Source organism: Symphalangus syndactylus, chromosome 18 (genome assembly GCF_028878055.3).
Source record: "Symphalangus syndactylus isolate Jambi chromosome 18, NHGRI_mSymSyn1-v2.1_pri, whole genome shotgun sequence".
In the NCBI taxonomy this organism is placed as follows: Eukaryota; Metazoa; Chordata; class Mammalia; order Primates; family Hylobatidae; genus Symphalangus; species Symphalangus syndactylus.
Window position 1 is genome coordinate 54,791,770 of NC_072440.2, and position 16,044 is coordinate 54,807,813.

The 16,044-nt window shown below is 38.5% G+C and overlaps 1 long non-coding RNA gene across 1 annotated transcript; it reads left to right on the forward strand.

Annotated features, from left to right (window-relative positions):
- Positions 1 to 274: 274 nt before the first annotated feature.
- Positions 275 to 9,063, forward strand: LOC134733532 (uncharacterized). The gene is made up of 3 exons (XR_010117104.1): positions 275 to 1,099; positions 6,777 to 6,914; positions 7,536 to 9,063. It is a non-coding gene; the product is annotated as an uncharacterized lncRNA (long non-coding RNA).
- Positions 9,064 to 16,044: the final 6,981 nt, after the last annotated feature.

The following is a 16,044-nucleotide window of genomic DNA, read 5'->3' on the forward strand; positions in this document are numbered from 1 at the left end:
ATGCGGACCGCCGGGCGCCCAGGACCCTAGAGGCAACCAGCGGGCTAGATCCGCATCGCGGCCCTGGGGAATATGGATGATGTACAGGCGACAAAGCTACACTCGTCTTTCATTTTGGAGGGGGGAAAAAAAGAAAAAACGGAAATAAAAGATTGAAAATGTGTGGGCTCTCCGTCCTTTCCTTTGCTCCTGCGCGCTCTCTGGGGTGGGGGGGCTCAGCGAGCTTCAAGAGGTGGCCGAGATTCCCCCACCTCGCCCCCAGATCCCCGGGAGAGGTCAGCACGGCCCCTCCCGTGGGTGTCACAGAGAGCGATGCGGGTCCCTCTCCCCGGGAAGGAGTGGGTCTGGGTCCAGTCCGCAGGGCCCCCTCGCGGGTGCTGACGCAGAATGGAGTTGAGGTGGGGGCAGCGCTGGACCCCAGGGGCCCTGCCTGCCTCCTGGGGAGCCCGGTGACCCAGGCAGCCCTGGTGAGGCCGCAGAAGTCTGGGCCCTAGCGACGCCCCCGGGCTCCCACAGGACGAATGTAGACGGTGAGGCCAAGGAGGCCCTGCTGCCCTCGGGACTGTCCCTCCAGCCCCCAGCTTTCCGTGGTTATTGGGCCCCCTCTGCAGAGGGGCAGGGGAGCCCACCCTGGATCCTGAGGCGCCGAGCTTGAGGGACCCCAGAGCTCCAGACAGGCCGCTTTCTTTGCGGGTGGTGAAGCTGAGGTCCCGAGGAGGGCAGGGGTAGGTCCCGGGCGCTCCTCAGGCAAAGGGAGCCGATTTAGGGGCTGGGGTCACAGGAGGCGCTTCTGCGACCTCTAGGGCCCTAGAGCCCGGGAGGATGAGAGACTAGGGGCCTTTCGTCCACCCCTGGGGCTGGGCGCACGCTCAGCCTGTGCAACCCGAAGCTGCTTCTGGCCAGTCCCAGCCGCGGCCCCTTTAAGAGGGGGTGGAGCTTCAGCCTGGCGCCAGGGACGCTGCCAGCACGCAGGCCCCGACGGAAGCCGAGACTGCGCTTCGTGCGAGGCCCGGGCAGCATCCGCGGCGTGGTCAGAGCGAGTCTCGGAGAAGCTGTGGTGGCTTCTGTATGTTGGTGGAGGAGGCGGCAGGTCTCGGCGGTAAGTGGCGGGGGATGAACCCCACCGGGAATCCTCTGAGTCTCCCTACTCCTTCCCGGCCGCTTTTGGGCCCTGAGTTCTAAGTGGGCATCTGGGCCCGAGTCGTCAGCGTCGGGGCAGTTGTGGGATCCTGGCGGCGGCAGCGTCCGCACCCCCGCGGGGAAGGCTGTGCCCCTGTCCGACCCGCGTCCAGCCTATAGGAGCGCCCTGGCCCAGAGCCGGCGGTGCAGCCTGGACCTGGGTCCCTCCTAGCCCCACGGGCCTCTGAGCTGGGGTCTAGGGTTATTTTTTATGCCTCAGGACCTTTAGAAAGAGACCTCGCTAGAGCAAGGGACATCTGTAGTTTCAACTCTTTGAGGAGTTTCCAGCTATTTAGCTGTTTTCCATGGTGTGTACCCTAATTTTCATTTCCACCTACAGTGTATGAGTTCCCCTTTCCCCAAAACCAAACCCCCATTCCAATTTTTTTTTGTTTCTGTTTTTTTGAGACAGAGTATCGCTCTGTCTCCGAGGCTGGAGTGCAGTGGCGCCATCTCGGCTCACTGCAACCTCCGCCTCCCGGTTTCAAGCAATTCTCCTGTCTCAGCCTCCTGGGTAGCTGGGACTGCAGGCGCCCGCCATCACGCCTGGCTAATTTTTGTATTTTTATTTTTAGTAGAGACGGGGTTTCACGATATTTGTCAGGCTGGTCTGAAACTCGTGACCTCAGGTGATCCGCCGGCCTCGGCCTCCCAAAGTGCTGGGATTACAGGTGTGAGCCACGGCTCAGCCCCTCCTATTTTTAAAAATTTTTTCTAGGAATAGTCAGTAAGTGTGAGATTATTTGCGTGTGGTTTTGAATTGCAGTATTCTAATGAATAGTTCATTTTGAGGACCTTATCTCTTATCTGTTGTTCGATTTTATATCTGTGCAGAATTGTCTGTTCAGGTTCTTTGCGAAATACTAGATTGGATTCTCTTTCTACTCTGTAGTGTTTTTTGTGTACACGTTAGTTGACAACTCCTCGTGAATTACATGATTGCCTGAAATTTTTGCCTAATCTATAGGATGCTTTTTTATTTGGAAAGTAGTTTTCTTTGCTATGCAGAAACTTTTCACGTTGATGTATTCCCGTATGTTTTGTTTTGTTTTGTTTTTTGCGTTTTATGCATGTCATTGTGGTCACCCATATTACAAAATATGCATCAGTAACAAAGCATTTAATTGTCAATGAGGTTTTTCTTCCAGGGTGTTTGTTTCTTTTCCTCTTTACAAAGGTTAGCAGAGATTCAAGTGACCCAAAATATATGCTCAACCTGTGTTTTACTTAAAAACATTTTGTGGTTTATGGTATTTTGTTTTGGCCTTCAGTTTGCGGGGAGGGGGGTGTTGATTTTCATACATCGTGTAAAATAAGGGTCCTGTTTCTCGCTTCTGCATCCGGATATCATTTTTCTCAAAGGTATTCATTGATCAGACTCCGCCTTCCACGTTGTGGTGTTCTTTATCAAAGTCAGTTGACTATGTCCGTATTTGTGTTGTTTTTGTCCTCCCTGTTTTTGTCCACAGTTCTAGGTATTTCTTCTTATGCAAGTACCATATATCTGCTGCATAACTACAACTTGGCAGTTTAATTTGATATCAAGGCTTGTGGGGTTCTCACTTTGATTGTATTTCTCAGGATTCTTTTATTCATTGCTTTTGTGATTCCCTGTGATTTTTAGCACTATGTATTTATTTCTGTTAATTTTTTTTTACAACATAAAGGGCCATAATTAGGGGTACATTTTTATACATATAGATTGGGTAATGATCAAATCAGGGTACCTAGGATCTCTATTCCCTCATACAGGTATTATTTTTGTGTAGAGAGAACATTCAAAATTCTCCTTGCTCTTTAGAAAAATATAATACTGTTAACTCCAGTCACCAGGCTGAGGAGAACACTCAGATTTATTCCTTTAATGTTAAGATAACTTTGTTTCCATAACCAATCCTTCCCCATTCCCTTTCTATCTCCCAGACTCTGGTAACCAATATTGTGCTTTCTACTTCTTTAAGATAAACATCGTAAGATTTCACGAGTGGTATCATACAGTGTTTGTCTTTCTAGGCCTAGCTTATTACATTTAACATAATGGTTTCCAGGTTCATCTGGGTTGCTCTAAATGACACTGTTTGATTATTTTGATAGCCGAAGAATATTCTCCAGTGTATGTATGTGAGAGTTTCTTGATCCCTTTATCTGTGGGTGAACAGGTAGGTTGAATGTATAGCCAGTAGTGGGACTGCTAGATGGTATGGTATTTCTTCTTTTTCTATTGTTTGCAGGACCCCCAACTGTTTTTTATGGTGTTAATACTAATTTATATTTCCACAAACAGTTGCCCTTTCTGGAAATTCATACCAGGAATTTTCTTTTTAAATATTTTAATCTTTTTGTAATGTTCATTCTAGTTGGAGTGAGATAAGATCTGAGTGTGGTTTTGATCTACATTTTTCTCATGAGTAGTCATGTTAACCACGTTTTTATAAACGTTGAATTAGTTTTCTGTCTTCTTTGCACAAATATCTACTCAGATTATTTGCCCAATTTTGGTCTGATTATTTCTCTGTTGTTTTGTTTTTTTGCCAGCTGTTAGTGTTACTGGCTTGTGCCTTTTCAAAAGTAACCCGTTATCCACTGTATGTTTACGCAAACTTTTCTTATAAGTTTTAGTATGCTTTTTCATTTTGTTCATTGTTTCTTTCCTTTCTTGGGCACAAGTTCCTCAGTTTGATGCGGTCCCACGTGTATAATTTCTTGATTAGTGTGCTGTTGGTTACTAATCAAGAAAAAACAAAATCACTGCCAAAGCAGTCCATTGTCAATGATTTTTCCCTTGTATTTTTGTTACTTTTTGCAAACTGTGAGCATACATACAAGTTTCCCTAAATATACACACACTCGAGGTTGTGTTTATAAGAGCTTTATGGTTGCAAGTTTTGTGAATAATCTTTAATCCTTTTGAGTTAATTATTGTGTATTTAGTACCACTAGAGTCCTGTATTATTCTTTTGCATATGGATATCTAGTTTTGGAAACTTTCCCCATTGTGTCATTTTGGTGGTGGTTTGAAAAATGTGTTCACTCTGTGTAAATTTGTATTTATTATTGAGCGCCCTCATTTTGCTCACTGGTCTGTGTTTCTCTGTGTATGCCAGAAACATACCGGTTGGTTAACTAGGGATTTTCGTTTAATCAGAACTCAGGGAATGTGATGCATCCCGTATGGTTTGTATATGTCAGGATTGCTTTAGAAATTCAGGGTGTTTCACATTTCCACATAAATTTTGGCATTGTTTCTTTGTATCTCTTAAAACGCTATTTGCCATATATTAAGTGTATATAATTAGAGGGTACAAGGAAGATTTCGATACATGTATATGTTAAGTAATGATAAAATCAGGTTATTTAGCATCTCTTCACCTCATAGTTACTACTTTTTGAGTGGTAACAACATTCAGAATCATTCCTTCTAGCTATTTTGAAATACGTGATACATTTGTATTAAGGCTAGTCACCCTGCTGTAGAATAGAAGACCAGAATTGATTACTGTCATCTGAGAGTAAGTGTACCCATTACTGATTCCTTCCCAGACCCCCTCCACCTTCCCCAGCAGCCTCTGGTAATCCCTATTGAACTTTCTACTTCTAGGAGATAAAGCTTTTTTCAGTCTACATGTCTGAGATCACGTGGCATGGGACTTTCTCTACCAGGCTCATTCATTGGACCTGATGTTCTCCAGGTTTCTTCATCTGGCTGCAGATGGCAGGATTTCCCAAAGCTTTATGGCTGAAACGTATTCCATAGTGTATCTGTGTGGCAGTTTCTTCATCCCTACAGCTGTGTACAGACAGGCAGGTTGGTTCTGTACCTTGGCCACAGTTAGGAGTGCTTTAGTACCCATGGGAAGGCAGGTAGCTCTCTTCAACCTGGTAATTTCAAGTGCTTTAATTGTGGAACCAGTGGTGGGGCTTCTAGCTGACATGGTAGTTGTACTGTGAATTTTTTCAGGAACCTCTAGCTGTTTTTCGTAGTGTGTATACTAATTTACATCCCCACCAATAGCATTTAAGAGGTTTCCCTTCTGTAAGTCTACGCTGGCTGTCACCTTTAAAAATTTGTGTTTTGTTTGTTCTGGGTAGTATTCATTCTGAGTGGAATGAGATGGACTCTTAGTGTAGTTTTTGTGGACATTTTTGTGAGGATTGGTGATGTCAAAAAAGTTATTTGAGAAATCCCCACATCGCTTTCCATGGTGTCTGAACTAGTTTGCATTTCCACCAACAGCAGACCAGCATCCCTCTCCTCCTCTGCCTTGCTGGTGTTCATTCTTGTGGACTGTGTCATAATTGTCATTCTGACCAGTGTGAAATACTATCTCATGGGCCTTTTGCTTTGCATTTCTCTGATGATTACTGAGGTAGAGAAATGTTGTCCTGTCCGTTGGTTCCTGTAAACCTTCTTCGGAGATGTGTGTTTTCATGCCCCTTGCCCTTTCTTCGTTGAGTTTTTGTTTTGCTGATTTATTTGCTTGACATTTTTGAGGTAGATCCTGGATATTAGACTTCATGAGATGCATACATGGGGACATTTTCTCCCATTGTGTAGGCTTTCTGTTTACTGTGTTGGTAATTTCTTCTGCTGTTCAGCAGCTCTTTTGTGTATTAGGTCCCACTTGTCAATAATTGTTTTAGTTGCACTTGCTTTTGGGGACTTAGGCATAGCCATGCTGTGCCAAGTCCTCTGTCAGGAAGTGTATTTCCTAGGTTCCCTTGCAGGCTTTTCATAGTTTGAGGTCTTGCATTTACAGCTTTCATTCATCTTGAGTTAATTTCTGCACATGGTGAGACACAGGGGCCCACTGGTTTTCGTCTGCAACTGGCTAGCCATTTTATCCCAGCACCATCTATTGAGAGGAGGGAGTTCTTTCTCCAAAGCTTGTTTGTGTGGTTTTTGTTGAAGATCAGATGGTGTTAGAGGTGCAGGTTTATGTCTGGGTCCTCTAATATGTTCCACTGCTCTGTGTGGAACGAGGTCCCTAGCTTTTCAACAAAATTTAAAATCAGGAAGTGTGACACAACTGATGTAGTTTGGATTTCTCAGGATTGCTTTGGAAATTCAGGGTGTTCTATGGTCCACATGAATTTTAGCATTGCGTATTTACGTATTTTTTAAAAGGTTGACCACAGAGTAAAGGTATACAATGGGGTGAGTTAGAGTGAGGCATAATGGTTAATGCAGACACAGAGGAATGATAAAACAGGATATTTAGAGTCTCTGTTATCACAGTTGTCAATTTCTTTGTGGTGAAAACACTTGGAATCTTGCGTTTACAGGAGTTTCTATTATCACAAACAGTTGTTAATTTCTTTGTGGTGAAAACATTTGGAATCTTCTTTTCCAGATTTTGTGAAAAAGGTATGATGTTGTGTTAACCTCTAGTCACTGTGCTGTGGAACAAAGAGGAACAATTCATTCGTCTCATCTAAGTGTAATTTTGTACCTATTTCTGATCCCTTCCTGTGCCCCCTCTTCCCTCCAACCTCTGCTAACCACTATTGTGCTCTCTAGATCTGTGCAATAAAGCCTTTTATTTTGGAGTATACATGAGTGAGATGTGGCAATGTTTTTCTTTCTCTGCCTGGTTTAGGTCATTTACCATGATGTCCTCCAGGTTCAACAGTATGGCTCCAGATGATGAAATTTCATTCTGTTTCTTTGGCTGAATACTATTCTATTTGTGTACTTCCACCACAGTCACTTTATTCCTTCATCTGTGGATGGGCAGGTAAGTTTATTCTTTATCTTGGCAATTGTAAATAGTGCTGCAGTTCGCATAGGATGGCAGATATCTCTTGCATGGACTGATTTCTTTTGCACCAAAAGTATACTTGGTAGTAGAATTGTTAGATGAAGTGGTCGTTATAGGTTTAATTTTTGGAGGAATCTGCCACTGGTTTTTGTAGTTTCTATACTAATTAACATTCTTACCAAACGAGTTCCTCTCTGGAAATTTACACCAGCATTTGTGTTATCGCTTTGATAACATCCATTTGAATTATAATGCGATGATATGTGTATTGTTTTGATTTACATCTTTCTCATGATTTGTGATGTTATCCAAGCTTTTGAAACTTGTTTTCAATGTTATGTCTTCTTTGCAGAAATGTCTATTCAGGTTCTTTTGGTTATTAGTTTCTCTTTTGTGTTTTTGCTAGTAAGTAGTGTTAGTTGCTTAGATGTTTTGAAGACAACCTTTTATCAGATGTATGTTTGCCAAAACGTTTCTTGTAAACTTCAGAATGATATTTTATTTTTTTCATGGATTTTTTTTAATCTGCTTGGGCACAAACTCTAGAGGGTGATGCAGTCCCATGTGTGTCTGTTTTCTTCCCTCCCTGTGATGTAGGTGACTGATGAAGAAAAACAAAATCGTGACCAAACTTGTCCAGTTTTGTTTTGACACACTGTAAACACAGATGCATGCTGATCTAAATATACCCACACCGTATGTCTTCTCATTGGAGGAGCTACATGCTTTCAAGTTTTGTTTATGAGTCTCTAATTCATTTTGAGTTGATTGTTGTGCTTTTTACACAATAGGGATCCTATTTTATTATTTTACATAGGGATATCCAATTTTCAAAACAATTTTTTTAATTTTATTATTATTATAGTTTAAGTTTTAGGGTACATGTACACAACGTGCAGGTTTGTTACATATGTATACATGTGCCATGCTGGTGTGTTGCACCCATTAACTCGTCATTTAGTATTAGGTATATCTCCTAATGCTATCCCTCCCCCCTCCCCACACCCCACAACAGTCCCCAGTGTGTGATGTTCCCCTTCCTGTGTCCATGTGTTCTCATTATTCAGTTCCCACCTATGAGTGAGAACATGTGGTGTTTGGTTTTTTGTCCTTGCGATAGTTTGCTGAGAATGATGGTTTCCAGCTTCATCCATGTCCCTACAAAGGACATGAATTCATCATTTTTTATGGCTGCATAGTATTCCATGGTGCATATATGCCACATTTTCTTAATCCAATCTATCGTTGTTGGACATTTGGGTTGGTTCCAAGTCTTTGCTATTGTGAATAGTGCCACAATAAACATACATGTGCAAGTGTCTTTATAGCAGCATGATTTATAATCCTTTGGGTATATACCCAGTAATGGGATGGCTGGGTCAAATGGTATTTCTAGTTCTAGATCCCTGAGGAATCGCCACACTGACTTCCACAATGGTTGAACTAGTTTACAGTCCCACCAACAGTGTAAAAGTGTTCCTATTTCTCCACATCCTTTCCAGCACCTGTTGTTTCCTGACTTTTTAATGATCGCCATTCTAACTGGTGTGAGATGGTATCTCATTGTGGTTTTGATTTTCATTTCTCTGAAGGCCAGTGATGATGAGCATTTTTTCATGTGTTTTTTGGCTGCATAAATGTCTTCTTTTGAGAAGTGTCTGTTCATATCCTTCGCCCACTTTTTGATGGGGTTATTTCCTTTTTTCTTGTAAATTTGTTTGAGTTCATTGTAGATTCTGGATATTAGCCCTTTGTCAGATGAGTGGGTTGCAAAAATGTTCTCCCATTCTGTAGGTTGCCTGTTCACGCTGATGGTAGTTTCTTTTGCTGTGCGGAAGCTCTTTAGTTTAATTAGATCCCATTTGTCAATTTTGGCTTTTGTTGCCATTGCTTTTGGTGTTTTAGACATGAAGTCCTTGCCCATGCCTATGTCCTGAATGGTATTGCCTAGGTTTTCTTCTAGGGTTTTTATGGTTTTAGATATAACATGTAAGTCTTTAATCCATCTTTAATTAATTTTAGTATAAGGTGTGTGGAAGGGATCCAGTTTCAGCTTTCTACATATGGCTAGCCAGTTTTCCCAGCACCATTTATTAAATAGGGAATCCTTTCCCCATTTCTTGTTTTTGTCAGGTTTGTCAATATCCAGAATCTACAACGTAATGAAACAAATTTACAAGAAAAAACAACCCCATCAAAAAGTGGGTGAAGGATATGAACAGACACTTCTCAAAAGAAGACATTTATGTGGCCTCTCTCTGGCTCTGAAGATAAAGATGACAGATTATATTCAGTGAGCACTTAATACATGCCAAATAATTTAAATCTTACAAAATGTAATAATCTAAGAGCTCTTCTACTCTTTATAGATGAGGAAAGAGGAGCAGAAGGAAGTTAAGTAACCTGTACACATCACACAGCTACTAAGGGGTGGAGCCAGAATGGCATTTCAGCAATGTGGCTGAAGAACATACATGCATTTGTTTATTAGAAAGTGTTTATTGAGCACCTTCTATATGCAAGGCCTTGTACAATAAAATGGGGATAACACTACTAATATATGAATAATAAATTGTCATTAATTATCAAATGCCCATTGGGTTACAGGCACAGGGTTGTATATATAATAATAGTAAAAATAATGATGAAAGTACTGATGACAGGGATAATAATGTAAACTACCTGGTTGTTTTATATGTATTATCTCATGGAAGCTTTAAAGAAACCAAATGAGGAATGGAATCTTTATTGTTCCCATTTCACAGAGAAGGAAACTGAGGTTAAGGAGAGGTCAAGTAACTTTTCAAGGCATGGAGTGGACATTGGAAGTACAGGCATTTGCACCTGGTCCTCTTCTTTTCCAAAACTACTGTAGGGTCCAAGGTCACCTTGTTTTTCCACTCATTCAATAAATACTGACTTTTTATGCTATGTAATAGGTTGACACTCATCATGAGCCTCTGCCCTCGTTCTGCAGGTGGTGAAGGCATTGATTGTCCTGACCCCACAGTTTCTGTCCCATGACAAGGACCAGCTGACCAAGGAGCTGCAGCAGCATGTAAAGTCAGTGACAGCCTCATATAAGTACCTGAGGAAGCTAAGTGAGGGCAGATGGAAGGGGTCAGTTCCCAGTACTCCTGCCCCATGTCTCCTAGGGTGGCTGTGCAGGGGGAAGCTTGGACACTCACAGTAGTGGCTTTTTTTTCTGCATAAGAAGCAATTTGACTTAGGGATGGGGTGTTCTCTTAAAAATGTCTAATGTTGACAGTGGGGTGTTTGGTACCAGTACCATGCTGTTTTGGTTACTGTAGCCTTGTAGTATAGTTTGAAGTCAGGTAGCATGATGTCTCCAGCATTGTTCTTTTGGCTTAGGATTGACTTGGCAATGTGGGCTGTTTTTTGGTTCCATATGAACTTTAGTTTTTTCCAATGCTGTGAAGAAAGTCATTGGTAGCTTGATGGGGATGGCATTGAATCTATAAATTACCTTGGGCAGTATGGCCATTTTCACGATATCGATTCTTCCTACCCATGAGCATGGAATGATCTTCCATTTGTTTGTATCCTCTTTTATTTCATTGAGCAGTGGTTTGTAGTTCTCCTTGAAGAGGTCCTTCCCATCCCTTGTAAGTTATGAAATGTAATGATGAAATTGAAATAAAATTGAAATGAGATGAGATGATATGAAATGATGAGATGAGATGAAATGATGAAATGATGAGATGAAATGATGAGATGAAATAACAAGATGAAATGATGAGATGAAATGTTGAGTTGAAATGATGAGATGAAATGATGAAATTGAAATGAGATGAGATGAAATGAAATGATGAGATGAGATAATGAGTTGAAATGATGAGATGAAAAGAGATGGAAAATGATGAGATGAAAAATAATGAGATGAAAAATGAGATGAAATGAAATTAATGAAATTATGAAATGTAATGATGAAATTGAAATGAAATTGAAATGAGATGAGATGAAATGATGAGATGAGATGAAATGATGAGATGAGATGAAATGAAATGATGAGATGAGATGAAATTATGAGATGAAATAACGAGATGAAATGATGAGATGAAATGTTGAGACGAAATGACGAAATTGAAATAAGATGAGATGAAATGAAATGATGAAATGATGAGATGAGATAATGAGTTGAAATGATGAGATGAAATGAGATGAAAAATGATGAGATGAAAAATGAGATGAAATGATGAGATGAAATCAAATGAATGAAATAATGAAATGAGATGAAATAATGAAATTTTGAAATGTAATGATGAAACTGAAATGAGATGAGATGAAATGATGAGATGAAATGAGATAAAATGATGAGATGAAAAATGATGAGAAGAAATGATGAGATGAAATGATGAGATGAGATGAAAATAATGAAATGAGACAAAATGAAATGATGAAATGAAATGAAGAAATGAAATGAAATAATGAAATGGAAATGATGAGATGAGGTGAGATCAAATGATGAGATGAAATGATTAGACAAAATGATGAGATGAGATGAAATGATGAGATGAAATGAGATGAGATGATGAGATGAAATGACATGAAATGATGAGATGAAATGCTGAGATGAAATAATGAAATGATGAGATGAGATGAGATGAAATGATGAGATGAGATGAAATGAGATGAGATGAAATGAAATGAAATTAGTTGAAATGAAATGAAATAATGAAATTGAAATGAGATGAGATTAAATGATGAAATGGTGAGATGAAATGATGAGATGAAATGAGATGAAATGAAATAATAAAATAATGAAATTGAAATGAGATGAGATGATATGATGAAATGATGAGATGAGTTGAAATGATGAGACGAAATGATGACATGAAATGAGATGAAAAATGAGATGAAATGATGAAATGAAATGAAATAATGAAATGAGATTAAATGAAATGAAATAATGAAATGAAATTGAAATGAGATGAGATGAAATGAGATAAAATGAGATGAAATGATGAGAAGAAATAAGATGAACTGATGAGATGAGATGATGAGATGAAAAATGAGATGAAATGATGAGATGAATTGAAATGAGATGAAATGAAATAATGAAATGAGATAAAATGAAAAGAAATAAATGAAATGATATTGAAATGAAATTGAAAGATGAGATGAAATGATGAGATGAGATGAAATGATGAAATGTTGAAATGAAATGAGATGTGGTGAGATTAAATGATGAAATGTTGAAATGAAATGAGACGTGGTGAGATGAAATGATGAGCTGAAATGATGAGATGAAAGGAAGAAATGAAAAATGATGAGATGAAATGAGATGAATTGAGATGAAATGAGATGAATTGAGATGAGATGAAATAATGGAATTAGATGAGATAATGAAATGAAATAATGAAATGAAATTGAAATGATGAGATGAAATGAGATGATGAGATGAAATGATGAAATGAAAGGATGAAATGAGATGAGATGAAATGAGATGAGATGAAATGATGAGATGAAAAACATGAAAAATGAGACGAAAAATATGAGATGAAATGAAATGATGAAATGATATGAAATGACAATGAAATGAAATAGTGAAATGAAATTAGATGAAATGAGATGAAATAGTGAAATGATGAAATAATGAAATGGAAATGAGATGAAATGATGAGATGATATGAAATGATGAGATGAAGTGATGCACTGTCACCTGTGTGTCTATTCATTTTCCCGACCAACAAAATTATAATTCATTAATTTTAATTATTTAAGAATATTCTTAAGAGTTGAAGGAAAAATAATATCTGTACGCTATGAGTTACAATCTAAGTATAAATAATAAATATATTAAAACCTACAAAGGATATGTTTTGGAATCGAACATACCATGCTTCTGTGATGACAGTTATTTCATGCTGGTTATCACAATTTTACATGAAAAACTAATGAAACAATGTTTTTAACTCTTTCTAAAAATAACAGTTTCCACAACAGTTTTACATTCGAAATATGAAAAAAGATGTCTTTGTGTTCCTTAATCGGATGAGATTTTCACACTTTGCACATGATAATTGTTAGATTTTTATTGTTGATAAATTGTATAGCAAATAAAAAATGTTATTACCTCTTAAATTTGGATTTTTAGATAATACAGGCAAAATGGAAGGCAAGTTTTTATAACTTTGTCTAAATGAACTTTCTAAATGCCTGAGTATTAAAAAGATAGCTTGTCTATAAATCACAATGTATATATTACTGTATGACATAGGACCAATCAAAACTGTTACCTCTGATAACATTATATTGTGCCCAGTACAAAATAGATATAATACCTCTTACACTTAAATCCAGGCATTGTCATTGAATATCTTAAGAATATGCAGCAAAGGTGCTTTTAAAAATACAAGCTAGTGATTGTACTAAATTTGTAAATCACATAGGATAGTGGGTCATTTTAAGAATATTAATTATTTCAATCTATAAACGTGGATGTCTTTCCTTTTGTGTGTGGTTTTTTGTTTTTTTTTTGAGACAGAGTCTCGCTCTGTCACCCAGGCTGGAGTGCAGTGGCGCAATCTCGGCTCACTGCAAGCTCCGCCTCCCGGGTTCACGCCATTCTCCTGCCTCAGCCTCTCCGAGTAGCTGGGACTACAGGCGCCCGCCACCACGCCTGGCTAATTTTTTGTATTTTTAGTAGAGACGGGGTTTCACCATGGTCTCAATCTCCTGACCTCGTGATCCGCCCGCCTCAGCCTCCCAAAGTGCTGGGATTACAAGCGTGAGCCACTGCACCCAGCCTTGTGTTTTCTTTAATTTCATTAATATTTGTCATTTTTGTTGTAGAAATCTTTTACTTCCTTCCTTAAATTTATTTCTAAGTATGTTTTTGTAGCTATTGTAAAAGGAATTGCTTTCTTAATTTCTTGTTTCAGCTAGTTTACTATCAATATATAGAAATACTACTGATTTTTGTATGTTGATTTATATCCTGCAACTTTATTAATTTCATTTATCACCCTAAAAGCTTTGGTAGAGTCTTATTTTTTTCCATGTATAAGATCACATTGTCTTTAAACACGGACAATTTGACTGTCTCCTTTCCAATTCAGATTTCCTTTATTTCTTTCTCTAACCTAATTGTCCTGGCTAAGACTTTCACTATGTGAAATATGATTGGTGAAAATGAGCATCCTTTTCTTGTTCCAGTAAAATCTTTTTCTTGTTCACAGTGAAGTCTTTCACCTTTTCCACATTCGGTATGATCTTAGCTGTAGATTTGTCCTTCATGTCCTTCCGTGTTAAGGCATATATTTTCTATACTAAATTGTTGAGAGGTTTTTTGTCATGTAAGAATATTTAATTTTGCCAAAAGCTTTTATTGTGTTTATTAATTTAATCATATGATTTTCAGTATATATCCACAGGAAAGAAAATCAGTATATCAAAGAGTTACCTGCACCCCCATGTTTATTACAGCACTATTCACAATAGCCAAGATAGGGAATCAACATGTGTCCATCAACAGATGAATGGGTAAAGAAATGTGATAATACGTACATAATGCAATATTATTTAGTCATAATAAAGAACAAAATCCCGTTATTTGTGGCAACAAGAATGCAGCTGGAGGGCATCATGTTAGGTGAAATAAGTCTGGCATAGAAACATAAACATGACATAACTACATGTTCTCACTTATGTATGGAAGCTAAAATTTTTAATCTCATAGAAGTAGATAGTAGAGTTTTGGTTACCATATCCTGGAAAGAGTAGGAGAAAGAAGAGTATAAGAAAAATGTGGTTAATACATACAAAATTATAGCTGGAGAGAAGGAAGAAGTTCTAGTTCTCTACAGCCCTGTTGGGTGACTGTAGTTAACGAGAATTTATTGTGTGTTTTCAAATAACTAGGATAAAAGATTTTGAAGATTCTCACTGCAAAGAAATAATAAATGATTTAGGTAATGGATATGATAATGACTGACTTGATCTTTACGCATTGCATAAATATATCAAAATATCACTCTGTACCCCATAACGTAGATTTATTATATGTCAATTAAAAAAGAAAAAATGAGGTAAAGGTAAATATACAGAATTTAATTACTTTTTCTTCTATAAAACCCAAGAGTCAGTACCAAGAAGAGTCAATTTATTAGTTTTCGAAAATAAAAAAAATCAAAATGACCAAAAAAAGAGCAATATCCAAGAAAAGATTGAAAATGAAACACAACATTTAGTAAGAATACTTAGAAAACTTGGGCACTGTATCACCCTGTTCCTAGATACCAATTTACTGATGGCCATTTAAATAGAATTTTATTCCATCTAATTCATTTATACTCCCAGAGTTCGAAATTACGTTTTACCTACAATAAATGAGATAACACATGTAAATTATATGGTACTCTGCCTAACACACGTTAATAACTCAATACATGTTAGCAATATGCTTTTAGTATAGTAGTCAAAGTACTAATTTCTCACATTGCAATTTCCTTCAGAGACATGAATACAGTGTTTCTAATGACTCCTTGTTCATCAGGATACCTCTTCAAATTATTCTATTTGTTTCATTCAGTATATTATCTGTGTATACCAATACTACACTTTTTTTTTTTTTTTTTTTTGAGATGGAATCTCATTCTGTTACGCTGGAGTGAGGTGGCATGATCTCGGTTCACTGCAACCTCCACCTCCCAGGTTCAAGCAATTCTCCTGTCTCAGCCTACCAAGTAGCTAGGACTACAGGTGCACACCACCATGCCTGGCTAATTTTCATATTTTTAGTAGAGTCAGGGTTTCACCCTGTTGTCCAGGCTGGTCTCAAACTCCTGACCTCAGGTGATCCACCCACCTTGGCCTCCCGAAGTGCTGGGATTACAGGCGTAAGCCACCGCACCCAGCCTGATATTGCATTCTTGGATTTTGCCCACTGAATATCTTTTTGAAAGATTGCACCTCTTTACCTCTTTGTGCTTCAGAAATTATTTTCTTTCAAGTGTTCTAAGAGTCTAATGAAGAATGAAGGTCATGTTTTATCACTTTGGTCCTTAAAGATTTTAGACGTGCTGAAACTGATAGAAGTACCGTTTGCTACCAGATAGATTTATTATCTCTAGTTATAGAAGTG